This window comes from Chiloscyllium punctatum, chromosome 18 (genome assembly GCF_047496795.1).
Source record: "Chiloscyllium punctatum isolate Juve2018m chromosome 18, sChiPun1.3, whole genome shotgun sequence".
Lineage (NCBI taxonomy): Eukaryota > Metazoa > Chordata > Chondrichthyes > Orectolobiformes > Hemiscylliidae > Chiloscyllium > Chiloscyllium punctatum.
Window position 1 is genome coordinate 15,908,052 of NC_092756.1, and position 27,439 is coordinate 15,935,490.

At 43.3% G+C, this 27,439-nt stretch overlaps 1 non-coding gene across 1 annotated transcript; it reads left to right on the top strand.

The window, feature by feature from the left end:
• The first annotated feature begins 5,159 nt into the window (after positions 1–5,159).
• trnas-gcu (transfer RNA serine (anticodon GCU)) lies at positions 5,160–5,241 on the top strand. The gene has a single exon. It is a non-coding gene; the product is annotated as a tRNA-Ser (tRNA).
• Positions 5,242–27,439: the final 22,198 nt, after the last annotated feature.

Here is a 27,439-nt window from a genome sequence, read left to right on the forward strand (position 1 = left end):
CTGTTTGGAGGTGGCATCATTGGCTGAATATGATGCGTTTATGCGCAGTTTGATGGGGGTGTAAGGTGAGCACCAGGTGGTTCTGTCCTTGTTGCGTTGAGAGACATGGCTTCAAGGGTGGTGGTGTGTGAAATGGAGGTGATGAACGTGAGGGCGCTGTCAACCACGTGGGAAGGCAATTTGTGATCGTGGAAGAAGGAGACCAACTGGCTCTTCCTGGGGTGCAATTGGTCATCCTGGGAACAGATGTGCTGGAGGTGGAGGCATTGGGAATAAGGAATGGCGTTCTTACACGAGATAGGCTTGGAGGAGATGTAGTCTAGGTACATGTGGGAGTTGGTGGGCTTGTAGTATATGACTGTAATTAGTTAGTCGCCAGAGTCGCTGATGGAGAGGTCCAGGAAGATGGGTGAAGTTGCCAAGATGATCCGGATAAATTTGAGGTCGGAGTGGAAGGTGTTGGTAAAGTTGGTGAGCTATTCAACCTCCTCGTTGGAGCACCAAGTGGTCCCAAACATTCATCAATGTAGCGGAGGAACAGGTGGAGGATGGTGCCTGTGTAATTGCGAAATGATGAACAGTTCCGCGTATCTGACAAACAGGCAGGCATAGCTAGGACCTATGAGGGTTTCGATGGAGGAAGTGGGAGAATTGGAAAGAGAAGTTGTTGATTGTGAGGACCAGTTAAGCCACTTGGATGAGGAAGTCAGTGGAAAGGTACTGGTTGGGATGGTGTGAGATTTCGAAATGGAAGGCTTGCAGACGTCTGTCATGGCAGATGGATTTGTGCAGGGACTGGGTGTCCATGGTGAAGATGACGCGTTGGGGGCCAGGGAAACGAAATTCTTGGAGGAGGTGAAGTGCATAGGGGTATCACGAATGCAAGTGGGCATTTCCTGAACTGGGAAGAGAAGTTTGTTTCAAGGTAGGAAGAGATTATTCGGATGGGACAGGCTCAGGATGAGACAATAGGTCGAAAGGGGCAGTCAGGTTTGTGAATCTTAGGAAGGAGGTAGAATCGTGGAGTGCGCGGTTCATGGACAATGAGGTTGAAGGTTGTGGATGGGAGATGCCCAGAGGTGATGAAATTGTGGATGGTCTGGGAGATGATAGTTTGTTGAGGGGAGGAGAGATTGTGATCGTGGTCTGTAGGAGGAGGTGCCTGCGAGTTGGCACCTGGCTTCAGCTTTGTTCCTCTACCCGACACACAAGCCTAATTCCTGATGAATGGCTTATGCCTAAATCGTCCATTCTCCTGCTTCACGAATGTTGCCTGACCTGCTGTGCTTTTCCAGTACAACAGTCTCCCCTCATTCATTATTACTGTCTCATTTCACACTACCAGGTCCATGCTGTCTGTTTGATTCTAATGAGCACTGTTCTCATGGACTGCGACAAAATCTGCCAATCTGAAACAAAAACAGAAATTGCTGTAAAATCACAGGTGTGCTGGCAGCATCTGTGCAGATGAATCACAGTTAACGTTTCACATCCATTGGGTCCGTCTCTCCACAGATGCTGCCAGACGTCCTGAAATATTCCAGCAACGTCTGTTTTTGTTTGATTTTCAACATCAGCAATTTTTTCATTTTTGTTTTCTTATTTTCTGCCAATATGATTTGGCTAAAGATTACGTTAAATGTTTTAAATATGACTGTGATGGAACAGCCAGAATTCCACCAGCCGGCTCCTTTTATTTCACGTGACCAATGCCTTTCCACTTGGTCACCGCGCCCCTCAGCTGCACTGCATATAAATTGACAAAATTGTGGCATTCTCTCGGATTGGTAATCAGGAGGAAGATTGATTGAAATTATTGAAAACTTAAGATAAACTGATAAAATACGTGATAGAAAACGGGAAACTGAAAGGGAAAGAGAGAACAGCGAATGATAATGTTTTGACAAAACTGAAATATAATTGCTCAAGATTCAGAAAGTGCTTTCATCCACAAACATACCATAATATGGAATGTAATTTTTGGGACAAACAATGCAAGCAGATTGCAAAATCTTAGTTTTAAACTCTTGCTGCAACGGTTTTGGTTTTAATGAACGCACACATGGGATTCAGTGCTGCAATGATCTGCTAAAATGGAAAATGAAATCCTTGCCTTTGAGGATACGTGGGCAATTTTCACTGATTCATCCCAGTAATGGCAGGACTGTTCTCTGGAAGCGTATGAGTAAATTCTTTCAATGTTCCATGGAGTTTCGACTGAGTGGTGAAGGGAATGTCTCCATTCACTAATTAATCATTCAGTAGAATTCAACACAGGGACCCATGAAATGATGAACAAATTGAACAAGAAAACGAACATTCGATACACAATAGCTACGAGAGTTACTATGTGAAAACTGTTGATTTCAGATTCACGGTGGCCTTCATTGATAGCATTTACTGTCCAGAACCAATCTGCACTGGAATGATGGGAGACACCCTATGAAGTATTTGAACTTCAGTCGCCTTTAGAAATAGCTGAGACTGATCAGGACATGGGGATTTAGAGATGTTGGCCTTACAAACCTTTCAGACATTCCGTGGAAGAAGAAAGGAAGACATAGAATATTCTCGTCTCCATGGAGACGATGTTCATGAACTGATTAGATAGTAATTTACCTTATTGGAGATTATAAATAGAGGCGTCATATTTAAAAAGCAAAGAGTTCATAGCGTAACTGTAAAATCTTTTGGTCACTCTCAGTCGGAACATTGTGTATAATCCTTGTCCTCATTCTTCACCAAAAACATGTGAAGAAGTTAGAAAGAGCACAGGCGCTGTTTCCTGGATAGCAAGATATTAGAAAGAAAAGTGACGTTGTTTACTGAGACATAAAAATATCAGAAAGGATACAAACGGGATGATAGAAAGAATGAAGGAATTTATTCACGAGATTTGGAAATGCTGGAGCAGAAACACGCAAGTTTGATGTAAACAAATGAGATTTTCACATAACGCGAGGTTTGAATGAGTAAATCGGGGAAAGTCCCTCTTTCTCGTGAAAACCATTAGTGAATGATTAAGGAAAGTTTGGATGAGAGTTTCTTCCACTCAATAGAGTTATTTAAATCGTGAATGACTTTCCAGAAATAAAACGTAGAAGCTGATTTCACAGTGTTTTAAAAGATACACGAACAAACGTTCAAGGAGAGAATTTACCATTGAGTGAAAGTCAGTGTGGTTGCGTGACAATTTAGAATTTGTTGACTTCAGAAACAAAGATATTTCAGGAACACGTACAACTGAATAAGACTGAGTATAAAAAGTTCATGGATTGGTAAGGTGTGGCGTATTATTCAAGGTGAAACTCTGTAAATGGAGCTGATGTCGTAAAATAACTGCAGACAGAAGTTATATCCTAATGAGTAGGAATTGAATCGTCACTTGGAGAGGCAACACCTACTTTAAAGATTTGACCACATTCACATGATGCTATGTATATTTCGTACATTCTTAACTCCACCCAAGAAATCCACCAAGAAGACTCTGTCCTTTTGTATTGTTAACCCTCTGTACTTCTCTGCAGCACACCATTTCAGATAAAATATGCTCAGACCAAAATTCAGTTCAATACAATATTCAAACGGTCCGATGTGATTTCTTTTTTTATTATTGCAATAACGTTTGTGAATTTGCAACAAAATCTGTAATATGAAACCAGTTCAATATCTATTTTCCCAGAATTTAACGCAGTGCACATGGGAAACGTTATTCATCTGCTGAAAAATCACCTTCGGCTCTCTCAACACACATGTCTCTTCACATTTTAGACACTTGCAGTATATTTGTTGATCAAGGAGTCATTATCCAGAAAAGGTTGTTTCTCAATCCAAAAACACGAGTATTTTCCCATAAACTTGGCTTTGCTCAATATCACCTTCTGTCCGGATCCCTCAACACGACGACAAATTGAAGCTGCTCCATGTGAGGCTCAAAATTAAACCTTCGGCACTGCACAGCCCACTGTACTGGAACAGAGATACCGTGCACTGGTCACCTTCAGCACAGGAGCAACACATTAATGCTTACCTCCACATTCCTTGTTTTACCTAAACGTTTGGGAAACCGACTTTCTCTGATTCCATGGTTAGTAACGGGGATTATATGATCATCTTCACCAGTGGTTCTGTCCCCGAGTGAGGAAAGTGGTGAGGTACTTATTGTAAAGATGGGTAGATTGATGAAATGTAAAATTTCATCTTTTGCCTTCACTAACCCATGAGCTTTTTATTTTGTTTTACAACTGTAGCAATCTTAAAATCTTCATCTTGAATAGGCTCAATGGCAGATCTCCATTGTGTCTCTGGCATCAAATTCCAAAATATAAACCCCCTCTGAATCCTTCCACCGCAGTCCGCTGTTTGGGAAGTGTTCCTGTTGTGGGAAATCCACTTCCCCTTGTGTCACCTGCTGCTCCCAGCATGCGCACTGGCACTGCACTCATATTCCTTCTGACACTTGCTCACTGTATTGCTGTGATCATACAGTGACTTGGTGTCGCACGGCCCAGGAAAATGATACAGATCAAGGTTTTTGCATTGTTGAGTTCAATTGTCAGTTTAGCCTTATTTTGGATTTTGAAATTGTCTGTTCTGTACACAAGTGCGTGTCAAAAACGTCTGAGCGGAAATTAGGTGTTCCAAATAATGAAATTGAGCACTGTGCACTCTCCTCCAGTCTGGAAAACAATTCCTCACAGGCAATTTAATAGACAATAGATAACAGGTGCAGGTGTCGGCCATGCTGTCCTTCGAGCCAGCACCACCATTGATTATGATCATGGCTGAACATCCTCAATCTGTATCCTGTTCCTGCCTTATCCCCATAACCCTTGATTCCACTATCCTTAAGAGCTCTATCCAACTCTTTATTGAAAGAACACCTCCTGCTGTCTCGGGTTCTTCATTCCAAAAGCTTCAAATCTTCACAGAATTCAACAGACCTTGTTACATATTCATTTCTTCATTTTTGTTCAGATCACTGTGTGCATAGTGTGACAGTGGGAGTGCATTTGCCCCACAACCCAGGGGTCAGACCATAGTCTTGGAACCGTACTGTGTTATTTATCATTTTACCAACACCAGGGAGAAATATCTGCTGCTCTGCATAATTTACCCATTTCAATTATTCATAAGGTCATAGCCATTACCGCCTCTGTGACGAGGTGGCCGAGAGGTTAAGGCGATGGGCTGCTAATCCATTGTGCTCTGCACGCGTGGGTTCGAATCCCACTCTCGTCGCTGTCATCGACGGCATTTTCGTGGCGCTGTTTTCAGATGATCACAGCTGTCATATTGAAACTGGAACGCGAATTTTCAGTTTATACGCATTTACACTATTACAACATTTCAAAGAATGGTCTGAGCCTGTTGACTAAACTGCATTGAAATGTAGGTTGCATTGGGATAATGAAAGGGAGCGCGGTTTCCTTTTACAAATCAAGTTGCTGTGAACGTTTTTTAGTGTGAAAGACATCCAGGAAAATCAAATAACGAGAGCTGCGAAGTGCATGTTTATGCAAAGGAATTATTCATGAACGTTTTGTCAGATGAAATCTGAAGGAGATTGAATAGAAGTAATTCATCATGGTGAGAAGAGCACAGCGAGACAGCACAAAATGATAGCGATATTTCAAAGGGGCAGGGCGTGGGTGTAGGGGCACTGAGAACTGGCTGTAAATGCACAGTGGAGAATTGCCAATGTGGGTGCCGTGCATGGGCACGGAAAGACTTACATATTGGTCTCGCCCTCGCCCCTTGCTCTCGCCATTGATGAATGCAGGACATAAGGCACAGAGAAACACAAGATGTGGGAAGCAAGCTCCCTCTCGTTATGCACACACTGGATGCATCACATTGAATTATGAACAACTGGAGAAATCAGCATGTTACCTTTAGGGAGTGAAACTAAACTGTGGATCAATAACCGCAGATTCATGCAACATTAACATGAAAAATAATTTAAAATGTAGGGTGTAGGTTTGCTTGCTCAGCTGTAGCTTTGATATCCAGACATTTCATTACTTGGATAGGTAACATCATCATCAGTGGCAACCTCCAAGTGAAGCGAATCTGTTGTCTCCTGCTTTCTATTTATATCTTTCTCCTCGATGGGGTTCCTGGGGTTTGTGGTGATGTCATTTCCTGTTCGTTTTCTGAGGGGTTGATAGATGGCATCGAGATCTATGTGTTTGTTCATGGCGTTGTGGTGGGAGTGCCAGGCCTCTATGAATTCTCGGGCGTGTCTTTGATTAGCCTGTCCCAGGATAGATGTGTTGTCCCAGTCGAAATGGTGGTATTTTTAATCGGTGTGTAGGGCTACGAGGGAGAGAAGTTCGTGTCTTTTTTTGGCTAGCATGGAATTTTGTAGATGACGTTGGTTTTGTCAGTGGATTGTTCTGGTTCTTTTCAGTTTGTTAGTTTTTGTTTGAGAGTGTTGGTGGGTTTGTGTGCTACTAGGATTCCGAGGGGTCTTAGTAGTCTGGCTGTCATGTCTGAAACTTCTTTGATGTATGGTAAGGTGCTTCTGGTTTCTGGCTGTGTTTGGTCTGCTTGTCGTGGTTTGTTCTTGAGGAATGTGTGGACTGTATTTTTTTAGGTATCTGTTCTTCTCGAATACATTGTAAAGGTGGTTTTCCTCTGTTTTCCGAAGTTCGTCTGTGCTGCAGAGTGTGGTGGCTCGTTGGAATATTGTTCTGACGCAGCTTCGTTTGTGTATGATGGGATGGTTACTGGTGTAGTTAAGTATTTGGTCAGTGTTTGTCGCTTTTCTGTATGCAAAGGTTTGTAGTTCTCTGTTGTCCTTTCTTTCTACTGTGTCTTTCAGGAATGCGAGTTTGTTGTCGGTTTCTTCCTCCTTGTTGAACTTTATGCCTGTGAGAGTGTTGTTGATGATGTTAAATGTCTTTACTATCTTGTTTCGTTTTTTGATGACAAAGGTGTCATCTGTGCAGCGGACCCAGATTTTGGTTTGATTGTTGCAAGGGCTGTTTGTTCTAGTCTTTGCATTACTGCTTCTGCTATGAATCCTGATAGCGGAGATCCCATGGATGGGCCATTGGGGGTTTGTTTGTCGACTATGTTGTTGAAAGTGAAGTGGGTGGTGAGGCACAGGTCCACAAGCTTCATGATGTTTTCGTTGGTAATGTGATTGATGGTGGTTGGTGTGTGTGATGGTCTCTTGTAAAAGTGTGTTTCCTTTGCCAGGTCGATGTTGATGAAGGTGAACAGTGCTATTATGTCGAATGCGACCATTGCTTCCCCTTCCTCTACTTTGGTGTTTTTGATGATTTTTAGGAATTCCTGGGTGGAGTGGATGGAGTGCTGTGACTCTTCTTTGAGGTATTTCAGTCTTGCGTGTAGTTATTTGTCCAGTCTGTAAGTTGGTGTTCCGGGTAATGAGACTATGGGTCTGAGGGGGCTCCTGGTTTATGGATTTTTGGTAGTCCAGTTCGACTTGGCCAACACATTGATACTGGGACAGTCTTAACAAAGACATGCTCGAGAATTCCCGAGGCCTGGCACTCCAACAACAATGCCATAAACAAACACATCTATCAACCCCGCAGAAAACAAACCGGAAATGACATCACCACAAACCCAGGAACCCCATCCAGGAGAAAGGGAGAAATAGAAAGCAAGAGACAACAGCTTCGCTTCACTTGGAGATCGCCACTGATGATGTTACCTAGCCAGGTGATGAAACGTCTGGATATCAAACTTACAGCTCAGCGAGCAAACCTACACCTTAAACCTCAACCTGAGCTACAAACCTTCACAAACCTTGCGATTTAAAGTGTCTTTATACGCATATCATTAATAGACTTTTCGTTATAATACCCGTCTGGTTGAAAGAAGAAGACATCACATTTCAAGACAGATGACAACGTTACCAATTTTGTTTTGAAATTGAGATTTATTTGATCATTTTACACAGTGAACAAGTTTATTTTAAAAAATGCAAACCACAATCTCTCACCTGGAATAAAAGTGTGATTTCAATATAAATATTGTCCTTGCTAACTCGCAGTTACTCAACATGAAAAATAGGATGTAATGTTTATTAAGCATAGATCAATTAGCACCATTATCTTACTTCGGATTGACTGCAGTATGCACATGCTAAATAAGGTTTAAGAAATAATGACTTTTGGAAATAATGATTCGGTGGTGACTAAAAATAATATTAGCTTCTCATGATGTGGATATTCCACCAATGGCTCCAGTGGTGGAAATGTTCAGTGGGCAGTATTTCTATGATGGTATGGACGTATGTGAGCTGCCAGGGATGGGAGCTCCCACTTCATCTGGAGCAGCGTCTTTTGACGTGGACCAGGGAGCATTGTCGCATCATTCTAGGAGTTCCAACCACACCTGGAGCAGCTTCCATTGACATGGAGCAGCAGGGAGCATTGCCACATCCGAATGCAAGATCTAACCTCATTTGGAGCAGCTTCAGTTGGCCTGGAGCAGGGAGCTTTGGGAGATCATTCTGGAAGCTCCACTCTCACCTGGAGCAGCTTTTAATGACATGTAGCAGCAGGTAGCATTGGGACATCAGAGTGATAGATCCAACCTCAACTGGACCACTTCTCTTGACATGGAGGAGGGAACATTGGGACATCAGACTGGGAGCTCCAACCTCACAAGAATCAGCGTTTAATGACATTTAGCAGCTGGGCGCATTGGGACATCAGAGTGGTAGGTCTAACCTGAACTGCATCACTTTGACTGACATGGAGCAGGGAGCATTATGACATCAGACTGGGCGCTCCAACTTCAAGTAGAACCGCTTCTATTGACATGGAGCAGCAAGGAGCATTGGAACGTCAGGTTGGGAGCTCCAACATCACCTGGATCAGCTTGCATTTACATGGAAGAGGAGGGAGGATTGGGACGTTCGGCTGGGGGAAAGGATATTCAACTATTTTAATCTAAAGTAAAATATGTTTCAACACCTCAGATGTTAATTGATTTACGAAGAATCTTTCCCGGGAAAATAATTAATTCTTTAGATAGTAAAGACAAGTCCTGAAAATATTCAACTCAGGAAAACGCATTGGTACAGAGAGAAATGGGAGTGATGTTTCATGTCTTTGTCCTTTCATTTCTGGCAGTCTCTGCACTGGATTACATCACCGGAAGGACGTTTTCACTCATTTCCAGCAAATACGGACAGGTCACTAACGTAATCTAAAGCTGAAATTAAAGGGAATATGCGATGTTATGATTAGGCTGGAGTTTACTTCAAATTTTGGTGAAAACGTAGCAAAGTCAGTTGCAATTTCCAAGATCAGCAGTGACCTCATTGATTGGCTGATCAGATTGTGAATGGTCGTTTTTCTGAGGAGAATTTGAAGTGAATCAATGATGTTGATTATCTTTGTTCTTTATTCGCCTTGTGACTGTTACTGCTATTGCTCATGTCCTTGTTAACACCACAGCTCTGCAGCGTGTAAAACCTCAGCTGTGCATCTGGCCAGTGGCACAACCATTCGTATTGCTGGCAACGCATTAGGCGGTTGTAAGTTCAACTTTTACTTTGCGCAAGCGCATTATGGCGATTCATCACACATCCAACCTACTCATTTTTGTTATGCTGAGGTGGGTAATATTGGAAATTTTCATCTCCACGAACGAAAATTCTTTCACTGTCTTCGATCAGTTAAACATTGCCAAGAGCTATCAGATTAAAAATCACACAGCACCAGATTGTATTGAACAGACATATTTGGAAGCACCAGTGTTACATGCACTGTTTCTTCATCATAAGTTTGTCACCTCTTGGAATCTAAAATTTCTTTGTGTGATTATTAAATGTATCCACCCCAGTCCAACACCAACACCTCCAAGTCATGGGGACCGTCGACACCACGAACGGTCGGTTAAAGTCCAGATGATCATCCAAAAGATCGCGCATATTGACGTACACACCAAGTTTCTGCAGAAAAACACCCACCTGATGAAGGAGCGACTCTCCAAAAGCTAGTGCTTCCAAATAAACCTGCTGGGCTCTGCCCTGATATTGTGTTATTTTTAACTTTGTCTACTCAACTCAAACACTGGCACTTCCATATCATAGACAACATCAGTCATGTCCCACCGTTGTCAGAGAAGGCAGTCCTGGAATAGCCCAATACATTGCTCATGGGTACGTTTCGTTTTCAAAACCAACGCAATCAATCGCTGCAGCTTCTATGGATGAAAAGCACAGAAAAGAAATAGCTGAGACTCAGTTTTGACAATATTTTGAAACTCTTTGGGAAGTGGAATCAGAGGAGAATGAAGGATTAACTGTCCGACTGTGCAGAGAGAGGGAAGGCACTTTTCCCTTCTTTGATGAGCTGGAGTATTGACTGATCAAAGGCATGAAACAGATTGCTGGTAAAGCTGCGGTCTCTGCATCAGGATCAAGAAGTCCTGATTTCCTGAACGGTAATGAAACCCAGGCCACTCAGATAAAGCGCTGAATACTAACCACTAGACCGCCAGGGATGAGGGCAGAAGCATTTGCACCGTTTCTTCATAACACCGTTTTTGGAATTATGTCACTGCAGATATGTTTACCCTCAAAAATGATTGAATTATCGAGTGTTTACAGCACAGAAATGGGTCCCTGCATCTCACTTCCCAGCACTTGGTCTGTAACCTTGTAAACTCTGACGTTTCACCTGAATGCTAATTTCTCTGTAACGTTTTAATCTCGTAAAACACAATAAATGGGATTAAAATTTCAGATGGGAACTGAAGCCCATTTTTACCCATAGACCGAAGCACGCAGACACATTTCCCCAAGTGTGACACAGGCCTCGGGAGAAAACAAGCAGAAAGTAAGATTTCACCACCTTGTCTGATGTTGTCCCATTTCAGAATTCAACACCAATGTCTGGTTACAGCAAAGAAAGGAAGTATTCAACCCCTCCCGTCCCAGTGTTCCTTGCCCATTTGAGTGGAAGCAGCGGCTGAGTAAAAACGAACCCGGAAGACTACAGCTAAGGTATGACAGTTTGTTTTAAAATTACTTACCTTCACAGAAAGAGCGGGAGCAGCAGAGGAAATGATAGCTACCAGAGGGGCAGCCGGAAAGGAAAGCAGTGAGTATACAAATCAGGAAGGCGGCTAAACCTGAGATTCTACACCGGTATATCCCCCACCCACCCTCCTTTCAAACCTCCTTAACTACACTGTTCTTTTTTAAGGTAAGGATTTTCTATTTCTTTACCAGTGACTTGTTAAAAATTTACTTTGTTTGTATATATATATATATATATATATTAATTCGTTATTAGGGAAAGACTATAGCAGAGAGGTATCAGAAAGTATTCTATCTCAAACTTGTACAAAGTAAATAAGTAATTAATTAACTCAGCAGAGATGGCTGGGCAGGTGATGTGCTGCAGCTGTTTGATGTGGGAGCTGGCTGATCGCATTGTGAATGGCAGTCACCACATCTGCAGCAAGTGTTGGTTGCTGGAAGAACTCCGCTTCAGAGTTGCTCATCTGGAATCTGAGTTTCCAACACTGTGGCACATCCGGAAGGGGGAGAGTTACCTGGACGCTTTGTTTCAGGAGGCAGTCACACCTGGGAGATTAAGTAATTCACATTCAGCTAGTGATCAGGCTCATCTGAGTGTGAATGTATGTGAGGCAGGTAGGGGGAACCTGAGTTCAGGAGTGGAGGAGCCACAGCCATTGGCCTTTTCCAACAGGTAAGAGATTCTTGCTCCCTGTTTGGATGAGGAAAAGGGCTCTGGACAGGATGAACCAACTGACTAAGGCACCATGGTGCAGAAGGCCATTCAAGAGGGGGGAGTTAATAGACAAGTAGTTGTTATAGGGGATTCTATAATTAGGGGGAACAGATAGTATCCTTTGCAAGCCGAATCGGGAGTCTCGCAAGGTGTGTTGCCTGCCCGGTGCCAGGGTGCAGGACATCACCAATCGGCTTAAAAGGGTATTGGAGCGGGAGGGGGAGGATCCAGTTGTTGTGGTCCACGTTGGTACTAACAACATAGTCAAGACTAGGGTGGAGGACCTGTTTGGGGATTACGAAGCACTGGGCAGGAAATTGAAGCACAGGTCCTCAAGGTTCATAATCTCCGGTTTATTGGCCGAACCACGTGCCAATTGGCATTGGGACAAGAAAATTAGGCAAGTAAACACGTGGCTAAGGGATTTGTGTGGGAAATAGGGATTCCACTTCATGGGGCATTGGGATCAGTTTTGGAACGGGTGGGGATCTGTACCGTTGGGACGGTCTCCACCTGAACCGATCAGGTACCAATGTTCTAGCGAAGAGGATAAATAGTGTGGCCAGTAGGACTTTAAACTTCTGAGTTGGGGGGAAGGGAAAAAGAAAGCGACAGGGAGTATGGCATTAAATGGAAAGATCAGCAGCAGGACAGCATGTGTCCAGGTGGATTTAAAATTGAGGCAGACTGGGAATGCAGAAAAGAGCAAGAATAACTTAGGACATCATATGACTTCCAATATCTCTAATGATAAGAAAGTTAGCATTAAGGCACTTTACCTGAATGCTCGTAGCATTCATAACAAAGCAGATGAACTAATGGCACAGATCATAGTGAATGATTATGATTTGGTAGCCATCAGACAGACTTGGTTACAGGGGGGTCAGGACTGGCAGTTAAACCTCCAATAATTTTCAACTTATCGAAAAGAGAGGGAGGTCGGCAGAGGGGGTGGGGTTTCCTTGTTAGTTAAGAACAAAATTAAATCTATGGCACTGAATGACATAGCGTCAGATGATGTGGGGTCTGTGTGGGTGGAATTGAGGAACCGCAAAGGCAAAAAGACATAATTGGAGTTGTGTACAGACCTCCTAACAGTGGTCAGGACCAGGGACGCAACATGTACCGGGAAATAGAGAAGGCATGTCAGAAAGGCAAGGTAACGGTGATCATGGGAGACTTCAATATGCAGGTGGACTGGGTAAATAATTTTGTCAGTGGATCCAAAAAAAGGGAATTCATGGAATGCTTACAGGATGGCATTTTGGAACAGCTTGTCATGGAGCCCACAAGGGAGCAGGCTATTCTGGACCTAGTGCTTTGCAATGAACCAGACTTTATAAAAGATCTTAGGGAACCTTAAGGAAGCAGCGATCATAATATGGTAGAGTTCAGTCTGGAGTTTGAAACAGAGAAGGCAAAATCGGATGTGATGGTGTTACAGTTCAGTAAAGGCAATTATGAGGGCATGAGAGAGGAACTGACAAAAATAGACTGTAAGTAGAGGCGAGCGGGGAAGACAGTAGAGCAAAAATGACAGGAGTTTGTGGGTATAATTGAGGACGCTCTACAGACGTTCTTCCCCAAGAAAAGAAAGATTATCCGTGGAGGGATTAGAAAGCCATGGCTGACAAAGGAAGTCAGGAAATGTACTAAAGAAAAGGAGATCCTATAAAGTGGCCAAGAGCACTGGGATATCAGAAGATTGGGAAGGCTACAAAAACAAACAGGATAACAAAGAGAGAAATAAGGAAGGAGAGGATCAAATATGAAGGTAGGCTAACCAGTAATATTAGAAATGATAGTAAAAGTTTCTTTCAATACATAAGAAACAAACGACAGGCACAAGTAGACTTTGGGTCACTTCAAACTGATGCTGGAAGCCTAGTGATGGGAGAAAAGGAAATAGCCGGAGAACTTAACAAATACTTTGCGTCAGTTTTCACAGTGGAAGACATGAGTAATATCCCAACAATTAAAGGGGGTCAGGGGGCTGAGTTGAGTATGGTTGCCATTACAAAAGAGAGAGTGCTAGAAAAGCTAAAAAGTCTTAGAATTGATAAATCTTCTGGCCCCAATGGGATACATCCGAGAGTTCTGAGAGTGGTGGCTGAGGAAATAGCGGAAGCATTGGCTGAGATCTTTCAAGAGTTACTGGAGTCAGGGAAAGTCCCGGATGATTGGAAGATCGCTGTTGTCACCCCTTGTTCAAGAAAGGATCAAGACAAAAGATAGAAAATTATAGGCCAATTAGCCTAACCTTTATTGTTGGTAAAAGTCTAGAATATATCATTATGGATGAGGTTTCTAAATTCTTCGAGCAGAGTCTGGTTAGAATAAGTCAACATTGGTTTAGTAAGGGGACGTCATGCCTGACAAACCTGTTGGAATTCTTTGAAGAGGTGACAAGTAGGTTAGATCCGGGAAAACCAGTGGATGTCGTCTATCTAGACTTCCAAAAGGCCTTTGATAAGCCGCCAAACTGGAACCTGCTGAACAAGGTGAGGGCTCATGGGGTTGAGAGGAGATACTGGGATCGATTGAGGATTGGCTGTCTGACAGAAGGCAGACAGTTGGGCTAAAAGGTTCTTTTTTGGAATGGCAGCTGGTGACGAGCGGTGTCCCGCAGGGTTCAGTGTTGGGGCCACAGCCGTTCGCATTATATATTAATGATCTGGATGAAGGGACTGGGGGCATTCTAGCGAAGTTTGCAGATGATGCGAAGTTCGGTGGACAGGCAGGTTTTACTGAGGAGAAGTGGGGAGTCTACAGAATGATCGAGACAGTTTGGGAGAGTGGTTCAGGAAATGGCTGATGGAATTCAACGTGAACAAATGCGAGGTCTTGCACTTTGGCAAAAAGAATAAAAACATAGATTACTTTCTAAACGGTGAGAAAATTCGTAAAGCCAATGTACAAAGGGATCTGGGAGCGCAAGTCGAGGATTCTCTGAAAGTCAACATGCAGGTTGAGTCCGTGATTAAGAAAGCGAATGCAATGTTGTCACTTATCTCAAGAGGTTTGGAATATAAAAGCACCGTTGTGCTACTGAGACTTTATAAAGCTCTGGTTAGGCCTCATTTGGAGTACTGTGTCCAGTTTTGGTCCCCACACCTCAGGAAGGACATAATGGCACTGGAACGTGTCCAGCGGAGATTCACAGTGATGATCCCTGGAATGGTTGGTCTAAATGAGGAATGGCTGAGGATCCTGGGATTGTATTTATTGGAGTTTAGAAGATTAAGGGGAGACTTAATAGAGACGTACAAGATAATGCAGGGTTGGAAAGGGTGGATGCTTGAAAATGTTTCCCTTAGGTGAGGAGACTAGGACCCGTGGACAGAGCCTTAAAATTAGAAGGGGTAAATTCAGAACAGAAATGTGGAGACATTTCTTCAGCCAGAGAGTGGTGGGCCTGGAGTTCATTGCCGCAGAGTGCAGTGGAGGCCAGGACGCTAAATGTCTTCAAGGCAGAGATTGATAGATTCTTGATGTCTCGAGGAATTAAGGGTTACGGGGAAAATGCTAGTAAGTGGAGTTGAAATGCCCATCAGCCATCATTGAATGGCAGATTGGAAAAGATGGGCCGAATGGCCTTACTTCCACTCCAATGTCTTATGGGCTTATGGTCTTATGGCCCATTGTTTCCCCATTGCTCTGTAGTTTATACTGCCTTCCCTCATTCTTGCTGCGAAACTTGATCACTGCTCACGCCCGCTATTTCCTGTCCTGCCAAACGGTTTGTCTCAAGTTCTTGGAATGAAAAACAGGAATGGCCTATTTCAAGCACTTTTCTAGTTTACAAGGACAGTGTTATCACCACTGAGCAAGCACATTGCCAGCTCAGAGAGAAGGTCTCATTCTTTAGAAACTGAAATGCAAAGATGATTGGATGGCCTCAGTATTGTAAACCAACCAACAAGACCGGAATCGGGCCGAGGGGATCACGCACAGAAGGATTGGAGAATAGAATGGCGAATCTCATGGTGTCCAGGGTGATGTTAACAGAAATCTTCCCTGGTAGTATAGTGATGAGGATTCACTGATTTCACTGTCATGTCTTGTTAAAGGTTAACGTTTACAGTAATCAATATGAAATACTGCCTGATATTTCGAAGCAGAATGATGTTGTGCAGCAGACAGAATAGTTTCCCTGCATGACCTAATAAGAGAGCTCAGAAGAGCCAGAAGGAGACATTAGAAGTTGTTGGCGGATCGGATCAGGGTTAACCCCAAGACTTTCCATAGGTATGTCAGGAATAAAAGAATGACGAGATTTAAATTAGGGCCAATCAAGAATAATAGTAGGAAGTTATGTGTGGAGTCAGCGGAGACATGGGAAACACTAAATAAATATTTTTTGACTGTGCACTATTGAAAATGCAATTGTTGGCGACGAAGATACAGAGATACTTGCATCTATACTCGAAGAGATTGAGGTACACAAGGAAGAGGTATTAGAAATACTGCAGAGTGTGAAAATAGACAAGTCCTCTGGGCCGGATGGGATCTATCCTAGGATCCTCTGAGAAGCAAATGAATAGATCGCCGAGCCTGTGCCATTGATCTAGAAATCATCATTGTCTACAGGAATAGTGCCTGAGGACTGGAGGATAGCAAATGTGGTTCCCTTGTTCAAGAAGGGTAGTAGAGATAACCCTGGTAATTACTGACCAGTGAGTCTCACTTCAGTTGTTGGTAAAGTGTTGGAAAAAGTTCGAAGAGATAGGATTTATCATCATCTAGAAAAGAATAATCTGATCAGGGACAGTCAGCACGGTTTTGTAAAGGGTAGGTCGTGCCTCACGAATCTTATGAGGTTTTTGACAAAGTGACCAAACAGGTGGATGAGAGTAATCCGGTTGATGTGCTGTATATGGATTTCAGCAAGGTGTTCGATAAGGTTCCCCCAGTAGGCTATTATACAAAATGCAGAGGAATGGGATTGTGGGAGACAGAGCAGTTTGAATCAGTAATTGGCTCGCTGAAAGAAAACAGGGTGTTGTAGTTGATGCAATATGTTCATCTTGGTGTCCAGTTACTAGCAGCATTCCGCAAGGGTCGATGTTGGGTGCACTGCTATTCGTCATTTTTACAAATAACCTGGATGAGGGCTTAGAAGGGTGGGTTAGTAAATTTGCGGACAACACTACGGTCGGTGGAGTTGTGGATAGTGACGAAGGATGTAGTCGGTTGCAGAGAGACATCGATAAGCTGCAGTTCTGGGCTGAGAGGTGGCAAATGGAGTTTAATGTGGACAAGTGTGAGTTGATTCATTTTGGCCGGAGTAATCGGAATGCAGATTTCTGGGCTGATGGTAAGATTCTTGGGAGTGCAGATGAGCAGAAAGATCTCGGCATCCATATACACAGATCCCTGAAAGTTGCCACCCAGATTGACAGGGTTGTTAAGAAGGAAAACAGTGTTTTGGCCTTTATTAATAGAGGGATTGAGTTCTGGAATCAGAAGGTTATGCTGCAGCTGTACGGCCACATTTGGAGTATTGTGAACAGTTCTGGTCACCGCATTATAAGAAGGATGTTGACGCTTTGGAAAGGGTGCAGAGGGGATTTTCTAGCATGTTGCCTGGTATGGAAGGAAAGAATTACGAGGAAAGACTGAGGGCCTTGAGGCTGTACTCGTTGGAGAGAAGACTGAGAGGTGACTTAATAGAGACATACAAGTTAATCAGAGGTTTAGATAGGGTGGACAGGGAGAGTCTTTTTCCAAGTATGGGGACGGCAAACACGAGGGTCACAACTTTAAAGTGAGGGGAGATAGGTATAAGACAGATGTCAGAGGTAGCTTCTTTGCTCAGAGAGTAGTTAGGGCATGGAATGCTTTGCCTGTCACGGTGGTAGATTCACCAAGTTTAAGTGCATTTAAGTCGTCATTGGAGAGGCATATGGACGTACATGGAATAGTGTCGATCGGATGGGCTTCAGATTAGTATGACAGGGCGGCGCAACATTGAGGGCCGAAGGGCCTGTACTGCGCTGTAATGTCCTATGTTCTATATGCTACACTTCCACATCAGCAATCTCATCTGCAATTGCCTGACGATCAATCTGTTTAAAACAAGAACGGAGGGGGCGTCAGGAAAACGGAAGGGGAATAGTGGTTTGTGAGAGTTAACTACATGCCTCGTGGAGCCAGGTTCAATGTAGATAATGAATATCGGTTTTACTGTTTATCTTGGTATACTGATCACTGCAGACCAGTTACCCAATATCGTCTGCCCTTTGTGTATTGTTCTTTTTACATTTCACATCGGTTCAGTGCTCTGCGGGACCACGCTTTTTTAAATTTGGCACATTTTACTGAGGTCGGTTTTGCAGCTTCATATTGAGGCCAACAGGTTTAGGAACAGATAGACACCATTCAGACCATCAAGTCTACTCCGCTATTGAATGATTTCATATCTGATCTGATAACCTTGAACTGCACTTTCTTGCCTTTCTCCATAACGCTTGATATCTTTGCAGTTTGAAGATCTGCGGATCTCAGCCTCATTACACCTAATGACACTTCCTCAAAAGCCTTCTGCTACAAGAAAGTCCACTGATCCAGAACTGTCTGAGAGAATAAATGCTTCTTCGTCTCTATTTTAATTGTGAGATCGGCATTCTAATACGAAGTTAAAAATCGCACAACACCATGTCAGAGTCCAACAGGTTTAATAGAAGCAATAGCGTTTGTAGAGCTGCTCCTTCATCAGGTGGCTGTGGAGTACACAGTGGTAAGATACAGAATATATAGCGAAAGGTTACAGTGTAATGTCACTGAAATTATACATTGGAAAAATACCTTGATTGCTTGTTAAGTCTTCCATCTGTTAGAATGACTATGTTAAGTTCATTTCTTTCTTATGTAAATCGGAAAACTTTATTTTAACAGTTACGTTCTCAGGTGGACTTTACCAATTAGTGTCATCACAGATAATATGTTGAAGGTGTTCGTCCCTGTATGCTGCGTACATGCCATAATATTTAGACTGACGCTAATCTAAAAAAAAACAACATCGCAGGCAAGAATGCCCTTAAGACATGGTACATTGGCAAAGCTGAGCACAGGCGATAACAACGGAATGGGCGCTGCACATCAATCAACAGACAGGTGTGCCCCTTCCCAGTTGGAGAGCACTACAGTGATCCAGGACCTTTGATCTCGGATCTTCGGGTGACAATCCTCCAAGGCGTTCTTCGGAACAGGCAGGAGCTAAAAGTGCCCCCACAGAGACTGATAGCTAAATTCGGTACCCGTGGTCATTGGGTTCATGTCACAGTACAGGTGATCCCATTGCCCTATCTACAAACAGAGACCCTCCTCCACACACACACACACACACACACACACACACACACACACACACACACATATTTACGTCTGTGGGGTGAATTTGTACTTGCAAAGTTACATTGTACTTTGCTGAAAAACTGCGTGAATCCATGTAAGACTCTGGTAACTCATTTTTATAAATTAGAATCATTCTAAACATTATGGAACAGACAGCAGCACAGGGGGGGCAGACACCAGTTGTTAAACTTCACCTGAGAATGAAACTTTAAAATAAAAAAGTTTTGCACTTTACATATGAAGGAAGTGAAGCTAACATGGACAATTCTAACAGATCGGCGACTTAGCAAACAATCACGGTATTTTTCAATGTACAATTTCAGTTACATCACACTGGTAAACAGATGCTATAAATTCTGTGACTTACAACTGTGGACTCCACAATCACCTGATGAATGAGCAGTGGTCCGAAAGCTAGTACTTCCAATTAAACCTGTTGAAATATAACCCTGGGGTTGTATGATATTCAAATTTGCATACCCCAGTCCAAAACCGGCATCTCCAAGTCATTCGATACGAGGTGCTCTGGCAACAGAACCAAACTTTCTGCATCCAACTTATTAAATCCTTGAAAATACCTATATGTTTCAATAAGGATCATTTTGTAGTACTGAGTCTGAGCAGGCAAAGGCAACTGATTTCAACGTTTCTTCCCATTTGATTTCATCTCCGATATGAAATTCTCACTGACTCTGACAGAACTGTTACCTTTGCTGTTTTGTAATGTCAGGAACTCATGTTCAATTTAAGATTTCCATAATGAACAACAATTTTTTTTCCCTGACTGGAAATCAACATTGGGAAATAGCAGTGAGACAGCTGCATTTCAGCACGTTCGCACCAAGGACGACATGTGCAATGCTTGGAACTTTTCTTGATGACTTTGTTTTTGCCTATTTTGTTCAGGTGAAAAATGACAGTTTTTGAGTTTTTCAAAACATGGCCAATGGTACTTCAGCCTATTGCATCATGATCAGTTATCAAACATCTGGCTTGGAAACACAGTTTCCAGACGTGAATCGTTGCCTGGTGTGTTCTAACATTGCAAGTCTTAGTTAAATTGTTATTCAATTTCTTAAGGGCTTGAGCCGAACAAAAAACATCTCTGTGAACTAACAGTTCTGAGGAGCAATTTGTCAGTTTTCCTCATGATGCTGCGGAAAATGTTTCTGCGCTGACATCTAAATTGATTTACCCTGTTTCTTCCTCAGCTTCCTGGTAATGTTAAAGTTCGATGAAGAAAACCTGGAATGAACGCCTGATCTCAGGAATAGTGGACATGTCTTTATTTTCCGGCAATCCCATTCATGAATGTCGCTGATACAGGAGATGCTACCGTCTTTACCCAATCCTGCCTACTTGTGTCTCCAGGACCTGAACAAAATAGCTGACCCTTCATCCGAGAATGACGACCGTGTGGGAAAGCAGGCCATTCGGCCATTCCAGTCGACACCATCCCTCTGAAGCACATCCTATCAGACACACACTCCATACCTATTCCGTTCCCCTTCATTTCCCATGGCTGATCCCAGTAACCTGCACACCTTCAGACTGTGGGAGGAAACTCACACAAGCAAAGAGAGAATGTGCAAACTGCACACAGACACACGAGACTGGGATCGAATCCATGTCTTCTGTGCAGCGAGGCAGCAGCGAATCAGGAGGAACAACAAATGCTGTCCTGACCAGCGACATCCACACCCTGTGGGTTTATCAGGAAGAATAAAAACATATTCACAACATGGACAACGGGACTTGCGTCTGCATGGACATGATTTGAACCAATCGTTCATCCTGGGTATATACAAGGCACCGATATCACAGAGAAACCAGGGCAATACGGGATTCAATTACCTGCTGAAGTGGAAAATCATCTACCCAGTCAAACTGGGGACAGACTATTCAACAATCCCGCGTGTGGGAAGGGCTCAATGAGCAGAAGAACCTCCAGAGTAACCAGCAAGATGACATATCCCAGAAGGAGTTCAATTAAACTGTCAATGCTGCTGTTAATTCGAACCAGCTGCCAGTTTCATAGCGTCAAAGTCATAGACTCACGCAGCATGATAAAAGGCCTTTTTCTACCACCTCATACTGAACATAATGCCAAAGTAAACGAGTCGCATCTGACGGCTCTTGTAACTGCTGAGGGTTAATAATGCCCTTGTGATATTATTGCTGCATTGTTAATATGAATGTCCAGATATAACTCTGAACACGGGTTCAAACCCTGGCATGGCAGATGCTGGAATTTTATTTAAATAAATACCTAGAGTCGAATGATGATGCTGAATCAGTAGATCAGATTCATTAATGCCTGATAGGGAAGGAAACTGCCATACCTATCTGGTCTGGTTGGTATGTGACTCCAGATCCATAATATCGTGGTTGATTCTGAACTTCGCTCTGGGCAATAAATTATGTACTAGGCATGAATGAATAGATTTTGTTAATTCCACTGATACTTCCCAATTCATTTATCGATCCAAATATCCTGTAAATATTGTAAATGTACTTTCATTCATCACTGCCTCAGGAAGTGAATTGCACACATAAACCATCCTCTGTTTAAAAAAAGCCTCTCATGTCTTATTTTAAATCCTTCTTTTCACTTTAAACATTTGGCCTCTCGTCTTAAAGTCCTCCTCCTTGGAGAAAAGACAGTTACAGTTAACTCGAGCCGAACTCTCAATAATTTATAAATTTCTATCAGTTCGCCTTTCAAACTCCAATGCTCGAGTGAAAATATTCTCAGCTGATCCAGCTTTTCGTTATAACACAAACCTTCCCCACTAGCCATAGGCTGGTATACCTGTTCGAAACCTACTCCAGCTGAATAATTTCCTTGCTATTACTGGGCGACAAGAACTGGGCACAGTATTCCAGAAGACGCATCACCCAATGTCCTATTCAACTTCAACATAACGGATCAACTCCTACGCTCAAAGGACTGAACAATGAAGGCAAGATGACATTTTTTTAACCATTCTGTCTATATATGAAGCAAACTAAAATGAATTATGTACTTGAATTCCTGGCTTCCGTGTTCCACAACACGATGCAACGCCCAATCACTAATTGTATAAGCCGTACTAATATTTGATGTAGCAAAATGCTATGCCTTCCATTTATCCAGATTGAACTTCATGTGACATTTTTCAGCCCAAAGACGCAATGGATTAAGATCCTTCTGGAATCTTAGATCATCTTCTTTGCAGTCTCCAATTCTGCTGTCCTCTGCAAGCTTATGAACCATGGCTTCTATGAGTTCTATTGTTTACTCATATAGGTCAACGATTTTTAATTATTTGTCGTGGCCATCATTTAGCAGTTTGCAAATCAGGTAACAATTATTCATGTCGTTAACCATGAGGACGAAAGCTATAGATTGCAGGGAGATTGGAAACAATTGGCAAGAAAATGTGCTGAAAGGAATTCAATCCAGTGAAGTGGGTGATAATGAATTTGAGGACGCACAATGAGAAAAGTGTGAATATCGAGTGGTTTAAGGTAATAAAAGAGATATTGGAGTAGACATTCACGAATGTTTGAATGTGATTGGACGAGGGATCAAGTGGTCTCGACGGGTTGGAGATACTTTCTGGTCTTGAACGCAGGTGAGAATGTAACAGCAGGGAAATGATGCTGGAAATTCAGCAACTGCCTACTCAAGTTCAATGGACAGGGTAATCAGTTGGACGGAAGTGCGTACTGCAGGTGCTGGAAATCAGAATCAAGATTAGAGTGGTACTGAAGAAGCACAGCAGGTCAGGCAGCATCCGAGTTGCAGGAATAAAATAACGTTTCGCGCAAACGCCCTTCATCAGGAATAAAGCTGTGAGCCTCGAGGGTGGAGAGATAAACGGGAGTACTGTGTCTGGGAAGAATTTAGCTGAGAGTGCAAGAGGTGGATAGAGATGGGGTTAAAGGTGATAGGTCGGAGAAGAGGGTGGAGCGGATAGGTGAAAGTGAGATAGACAGGTGGGGCAGGTCAGTAAGATGGTGCCAAGTTAGAAAGTTGGAACTCGGATAAGGTGTCCGTGGGGAGATGAGGAAACTGGTGAAGACCACGTTGATGCCCTAGGGTTGAGGGTCCCAAGGTCGAAGATCTGGCGTCTGGTGGTGAGGGAATGGTGGTGGAGAAAACCCAGGAACTGCATGTCCTTGGGAGAGTCGGAAGGGGAGGGTGTGGTAATTGATGTTTTTGGTCATGTGGGTTTGGAGTTGAATGTTGCGGGTGCCCTGGAAATGTTCTCTGAAGCGCTCTCCAAGAATGTGTCTGTTGGCCCCAATGTAGAGGAGACCACATCGCGAGCAACAGATGCAATAAATGACATGTGTGGAAATGCACATACACATTTGATGGATGTGGAAGGCTCATTGGAGCCTTGGAAGGATGTGAGAGGGAAGATGTGGGTGCAGGTTTTGCAATTCCTGTCGTGGCAGGGGAAGGTGCCGCGAGGGGAGTTGGGTCATTGGAGGGCGTGGAATTGACGAGGTAGTCGTGGTGGAAACAGTCTTTGTGAAAAGTGGATAGGGGTGGGGAGGGAAAGATAAATTTCCCTGTCGCTGAGGAATTGCAAAACCTGCACCCACATCTACCTCCTCACCTCTGTCCAAGGCTCTAATGGAGGCTTTCACATCCATCAAAGTTTCTCCTGCACTTCCACACATGTAATTTCTTGTATACGTTCCTCCCGATGCGGTCTCCTCTAAGTTGGAGAGAGGAGATGTGTTCTCACACAACACTTCAGAGGATATCTCCAGGATACCAACAAGAATCGATCCCAGTGCACCATGGCCAAACATTTCATCTCCCCCTCCCACTCTCCCGAGGACATGCAGGTCCTGGGCCTCCTGTATCGCCACTGCCTCACGACCCGATGCCTGGAGGAAGAAATCCTCATCATCCGCCTCGGGACTCTTCAACCCCATGGCATCAATTTGGACTTCACCCGTTGCCTCATTTCCCCTCCCCCTACCTTACACCAGTTCCCACCTTCCTGCTCAACACCGTCCGCCTGACTTGTCCCATCTGTGCATCTTCATTCCCACCTATCCACTCCACCTACTTCTCTGACATTTCATGTTCACCCCCCGCCTGCATCCACTTACAGCAGTCTCAGCAACCTTCTCCCCAGCCCCACACCCTTCCCATTTATCTCTCCATCTAATGTGCTCCCAGTCTCATTCATGATGAATGGCTTTTGTCTGAAACGTCCATTTTTCCTGCTCCTCAGATGCTGCCGAACCTGCTATGCTTCTCCAACACCACTCTAATCTGGAGGGGAGTCAGTTGATTGAGAGGGTTTTCGGGTATTTTCTATTGTTGACCACAGGCTGTGGATGATAGCAGAACGTTAGCAACCACCAGTTTAGGAAACAGCTAAAGGACTGAGCACAAGTCTGATCACGGCATAAATCAACATTTGTCTTATAATTGTAAGATAAAAGATGGAAGGCTGAAGTATGCAACTTTGCCCATCAAGACCGTTTCACCAATGAGCTTCTCACTGATTCCTTTCCAAGTCATGGTGCTATGGGCCTTGAAGGGTAACTTGAAAATGGTGGCGTTTCGTTGCATCTTCCAACCTTGTCCTTATAGTCAGTACAGCTGTTGAGCTTTGAAGGTTGTCAAAACTGCCCGAATGACTTACTCCAGTGCATCTTATAGTTGGTGCACTCTGCTGCAATTGCGCCTTAGCGGTGAAGGGAATGAATATTGCAAGTGGTGAAGAGGGTACACACAAGTGACTGCATTGTCGTGGACGGTGTCCAGTTCCTTAAGTGTTATTGAAGTTACACCCATCTAGGCAAAGGGAGAGAGTTATATTCCACGTCTCATTTGTGCCTTGCAAACGATGGAGGATTCAGGAACAATGAGTTGAGTTTATAATCAAAAAATGTCTCAAGAACATGTTGTTTTTGTCAAAGTGTTTATGTAGCCAGTTTCTATAAGTTTTTTCCCCCAGAAATAATAGCTCTCTGGACTATTACACGGGGTAATTTGTTTACAGTAAAGTTATTGAATGTCAATGAGGTATGCTTTGTTTCTCATTTGTGAGAGTGATCATTACTCTATTTCGTCCTTATATGGACCAATCTGATTCCAGTCGCTGCCTGATTTCAAGATCCAATTCCCGTCTGGGCTTGAAATTTCAACCGTTTCTTCGCATAAATGTCTTCACCTGCCTTAATAATATGTAAGGACGTTGCAGGGGACAGCAGAGATTAATGAACATGTTGTCAACACTGGATAAAATGGAGCTTCGTGGAATGATTGGTGAGGCTGGGATTATTCTCCTTGAAATAAATGAAAGGGAGGGGAGCTCTATAATCACATAATAACCTTTATAAATGTTCAATATTCATGGGATCGTGACAGGGTAGATACGGGCAGGTGGTTCACACTCTGGTATGAGGAGAGCACCAGAGGACATGAACTCATAATTAGATATTGCCTATTTAAGTCAGAAATGAGGAGTAATTTCTTTGCTCAGGGGCCAGTGGATCGGTGGAACTCCTTGCCGAAATTGTTGTTGAGGCTGAGTTGTTGTGTATTTTCAAACTGTGCCAGACAGACATTTAACCAGAAAGGCGATGAAGCTTTGTCGAGGCAATGCTGGAGAATGGAGTTGTGGATTATCAGATCAGCCATGAGTTCGTTGAATTGTGGAGCAGACTCGATGGGCTGAATGGCCGACTTCCAATCCTACATCATTTGATCTAACGCCTTGTTTTATTGATACTTTTAGAATTCTGACGGAATGGGATGAAGTGATAGAAAAGATTTCTCAAACTGATCAGACAGATCAGGAACTAAGCTCATAAGTTCATGAACAGGAAATGTGCTGTGGCCTGGATACAACAAATGGCACTGGGCACACTGCAGATGGGTATGTGCAGATGTTGTGATTGCTAAAGAAAATTGGTGGATCTAATATTGTTGCCAACTTGGTGATCATGCTGGATGATGGATTGCGGTATGATTCACACGGCAAAAGTTTGTGAAAGAATGAAAGATTTGTTTCATTGGAAAGGTCTTCTGTGGTTCCAATTCAATTGACTGTTTAAAATACTGATCAGAACCTTTTGAGGAGTATTACATTAAAATTTACAAGCCCACTGGATAAACTATTGCACCCAATCTCTCCTTATTTGTTCCCCTTTCATTCGATGTAAATTCATAGAAAGTCAAGATGGAATGAAAGGAGAAAAGAAACGTTTGCACTCCTTTTTCATTATCCCAATGTAACTTACAACAGAAACAAATTGCTTTACTTCGACTTTGATGAGGTGTCGATTTATCACAAATCTCCGGTGCAATGAAGGGCAAGAGCAAGATTCTCCATCCAATGTATCCTAAAGATGCCACATATTTACTCTCTCCAAACCTCAAATACTCTGGAAAACTTCCATTCGGTTTCCTTGATTTAGTTTCAAATTTTCCAAAACACAAATAAATAAAACTCCATCCCCACTAAACGCCATCAGCATCGTCTCTAATGTCTTAGCGGCCCAGTAAACGCTGGCAGTGTCCTCTCTGATAGAATCACAGATTCCCTGCAATGCAGAAAGTGCAGTTCAGTCAATCAGGTCTGTAGGGAGACTCTGAACAGCATCTCAACCAGACCTAGCTCCCGTCTCTATCCCCGCAGGCCTCTGGCTTGTGATTTTAAATAAACCTGCTGGAATAAAACCTGGCATCGTGTGACTGCTGACCTTATCACTGCGTTACCCATGGCTAATTCACTAAACTTACTGAATTCACTCTCTGGACACATCAGCGCAGTTTAACATGGCCAATCCACCTCACTTACAGACTTAGGAGCAGTGCGAACCACTGAGCAAATGTACCATCACAATGAACACTATCTGCATCATGTGTAATGGCTTTACACATTGGCAACTCCGCCTAGTGAAAGCAAGCTGCGCCCACCAACCCGAATTCAATGCATCCAAACGCTGTACAACCTCAGTAGTTCTGCTGGAAATGTTTCTGTACTCAGATCTGAATGGGTTTACTCTGTTTCCTTCCTCACATTCCTGCTTTAAGTAAACACATCAATCAGGAACAACTCGATATAATGGTTTTCATTGCAACACAAACACAATGCGCAGTTTGCAGAAGTTACGCGTTTGCACTTTCACTGACACTCTCTCTACCCAGGAGCTGCAGTCCTTCCCCAGCTGATTCAGACAGCACTGTCCTTCCTGTGACATGTCCAATCGAGAATGGAAGGCCAAGCATGAATAACCTTCACTGGGGAACAGAGCGACAGGATTAAAACCTTTACGATGCCCCCAGCGGAGAATTGAGCCCTGTGACAGGA